Source organism: Vitis vinifera, chromosome 14, assembly GCF_030704535.1.
Source record: "Vitis vinifera cultivar Pinot Noir 40024 chromosome 14, ASM3070453v1".
In the NCBI taxonomy this organism is placed as follows: Eukaryota; Viridiplantae; Streptophyta; class Magnoliopsida; order Vitales; family Vitaceae; genus Vitis; species Vitis vinifera.
Genome location: NC_081818.1, coordinates 11,618,455 through 11,622,536, shown reverse-complemented (window position 1 = coordinate 11,622,536; position 4,082 = coordinate 11,618,455).

Sequence of the window (4,082 nt, the reverse complement as noted above, 5' to 3'; positions counted from 1 at the left end):
CTTCAGCTGATCCACATTGGTAGGCTCTGAAAATTGATTTTCATCTAAGTCTGTCAACCATGCAGCCCCTTCTGGAGTCAACTCTCGGATAACAGAAGGCCCACTCCAACTAGGTCTAAACTTTCCTCTAGGGTCTCCAATCAAACCTCTGAGAATCCTCAAAACTAATTCCCCTTTTTGCAATGGTCTAGGCTTAACCCGTTTCTTGAAGGCACGAGCCATCTTTCTCTGATAGGCCTGAACATGATCTGCTGCTCTCAATCTCCTCTCATCTAAAAGGTTAAGCTGATCAAATCGAGCTTGAGCCCACTCTGTCTCAGAAATCTGCTGCTCAAGGGCTACTCTCAATGAACCCATCTCTATCTCGACTGGCAAAACAGCCTCCATACCATATACTAGGGAGTAAGGCGTAGCTCCTGTAGAGGTGCGAAAAGAGGTGCGGTATGCCCATAATGCAAAAGGAAGCTTCTCTGACCAATCTCGAGAAGTCTCAACCATCTTCCTCAAAATCCTCTTAATATTCTTGTTTGCAGCCTCCACTGCCCCATTGGTCTGTGGCCTATATGCTGAAGATCTATGATGTCGGATAGCATACTTCTGCAACAAAGTATCTACCTCAGCTCAAAAGTGCACCCCTCTGTCTGAAATCAGCTCATGAGGAACCCCATAGCGGCAAATGATATGTGATCTGATGAAACTGGCAACCTTAGCAGATGTCAACCTCGTGTATGATGCGGCTTCCACCCACTTGGTGAAATAATCTATGGCAACCAGGATGAACTCGTGGCCACTGGAAGATTTTGGTGAAACCTTCCCAATGATATCAATACCCCATACTGAAAATGGCCATGGCGAGGTCAGAGCATGTAACTCTGATGGTGGTGCATGTATGAGATCACCATGAATCTGACACTCTGGGCATTTCTGAACAAACTGACAACAATCTGTCTCCATAGTCAACCAGAAATAGCCCGTCCTCATAATCTTACAGGCTAGCATGTGTCCTCCCATATGCGGACCACAAACTCCTGCATGAACCTCTCTCATCACTCGATCTGCAGAGACTCGATCTAAACATAATAGAAGCATACCATCAGCTGATTGTCTGTACAAGGTATCTCCACAAATCACAAATCTAGTGGCCAGATGCCTCAGTGCTCTCCGATCCTTGGCAGTGGCTACCTCAGGGTATGTACCAGATCTGAGAAACTGATAAATGTCATGATACCAAGGTAGATCATCCTGGTCCTCTATCTCTCCAATCAAACAACAATAGGCGGGTGCAGACTTCGACTCAATCAGTAATGGACGTATGACTACATCAATCGGAATGTCCACGGAGGAAGCTAAAGTAGCTAAGGCGTCAGCAAATCGATTCTACGCTCTAGGAAGATGAACATATCTCAAGTCGTCAAATCTCGCAACCAACAACTCTAAATATGCATGATATGGTTTAAGCTTCACGTCTCTAGTCTTCCAGTCCCCTTGAATCTGTCTGAGTACCAAATTGGAGTCACCAAATACCTCCATCTGTCTAATGCCAAGCTCCAATGCAGTCTCTAAACCCAGGATGCAAGCCTCATACTCAACTATGTTATTCGTGATAGGATGTCGATCATGGAACGCCAAACGAACAGATCTCGGAATATGATCACCCTGAGGGGACACCAACAAAATACCTATCCCATACCCTAACTGATTGGCTGCACCATCAAAGTACAAGCACCATCTTGATAAGCTAGTCATAGCAACAAACTCCTCATCTGGAAAATCATCATCAACTGGTCTATCCTCATATGTCGGTAGTGAAGCTAAGTGATCGGCGACAATACTTCCCTTAATAGACTTCTGAGAAACGTACTGAATATTGAACTCTGTCAAAAGCACGAGCCATCTCATCAATCTACCAGTCAATGCAGGTCTATCAAACAAGTATCTCAACGGGTCTAGGCGGGATATCAAATGCACTGAATACTCTATCATGTAATGCCTCAATCTCCTGGTAGCCCAAACTAGTGCTAAGCAAAGGCGCTCAATCATGACATATCTCATCTCATACTCCAACATCCTCTTACTTAGGTAGTAAATAGCTCGTTCCTTCCCTGAGTCATCAATCTGAGCTAACATACATCCCAAGGCCATGTCTGAAACTGACAAATATAGAAGAAGTGGACGTCCTGGCGTAGGAGGCACTAAAACAGGAGGAGAAAGCAAATACTCCTTGATCTTCTCAAATGCGAACTGACAGTCGTCATTCCAAACTGTTGGCTGGTTCTTCCTCAAAAGACGAAAGATAGGCTCACATATGTCTGTCAATCTGGCTATGAATCGATTGATGTACTGTAATCTGCCTAGAAAACTCCTGATATCTTTCTCAGTCTTTGGTGCAGGCATGTCAAGTATGGCTTTGATTTTATCTGGGTCGACCTCTATGCCTCGCTCACTGACCATATGCCCCAATAATTTCCCAGAAGTCACTCCAAAGGTGCACTTCTTGGGATTCAACCTCAATCTAAACTTCCGGATCCTCTCAAAGAATCTCTCTAAAGCATCTAAGTGATCTGCTCTACCTCGGGATTTCACAATCATATCATCCACGTAAACCTCGACATCCCTATGCATCATGTCATGAAACAAAGTGGTAGCGGCTCTCTGATAAGTGGCTCCTGCGTTCTTCAACCCAAATGGCATAACTCTGTAACAGTAGGTACCCCACTCAGTAATAAAGGTTGTCTTCTCCATATCCTCTGGAGCCATCAAAATCTGATTATACCCTGAAAACCCATCCATGAAAGACAACATCGAATGGCCTGCGGTGCCATCAACCAACAAATCAATGTGTGGAAGGGGAAAGTCATCTTTAGGGCTGGCTTTATTGAGATCTCTGAAGTCAACACAAACCCTAACTTTGCCATCCTTTTTAGGAACAGGGACGACATTAGCCAACCACTCTGGATACTCAACTACTGATATGAACCCAACACTGAGTTGTTTCTGAATCTCCTCTTTTACCTGTAGACTCCAACGTGGATGCAATCGTCTCAATTTCTGCTTAACTGGTCTAGCATGTGGTAGGGTAGGTAAATGGTGCTGGACTATAGAGGGATCAAGACCTGGCATGTCCTCATAAGACCATGCAAAGACATCCAAGTATAACCTGAGTAAATGGATGAGTCTATCTCTCTCATCTGTAGATAGGGGTGAACCAATCTTCAGCTCTCTAGGCTGATTCTCTGTGCCAAATCAACAGTCTCAACGTCCCCTGCAGCAGGTGAAACTCTCTCATCTATGGGACTAGAGTCATGATCAAAAGAGTCCCTATCCGAACTGGGATGTGCAATCTCATCATCTATATCAAATATCTGTGTAATGGGTGAGTGAGGTGCAGATGTAGAGATACTATCACAAGAGACAGGCGAATACTAAAAAATGCTCAAATCCATAAATGAAGCAATAGAAACATCGTCAGAGCGGGAGACAAATCCCGATAAAACATCAAAAGAAAGAGGTGGGTCCACAACATCGGACGCTCCCTCAACTAGGCTAACAATGCCCTCAAACAAGCTACTATCATCCCCTGGAAGCTCTGGAACAGGAAGAGTCTGAGTCCCCTCAAAAACCTCAATGGTAGACACCCCAAACATATCAAATGCTGAAACAGGCTGAAGCTGAACAATGCTGGTAATCTGGCTCACGGTCATCATGTCCATCTCATCATGGTACTCATCATGGGGAACAACTCCATCAATCACCTCAGTAGGATCAACAATCACCCCATCACTCGTGATCTCCTCTGGAAAGCATAGAGACAACATGCTAGCTCGATCTGGAGACGTGGGAGTAATCGTCAAAGGGAAAGAAGAGTCGGGAGCCCCATCACTCAACTGTAGCTGGTGAAATAGATGCTGAAGCTCGGTCTCTCTGTCTGTATGAACCACACTATCAATCTCCTCTAGACGAGGTCGAGTCTCTGATCCTCTAACAAAGTAGTCAGCCAAACTCATCCTATAGGGTCGAATAGGATAATCAAATGGTGTGTGGGATAAACGGGCTCTCACCCTCTCCTTGCGCAGCCGCGCCAT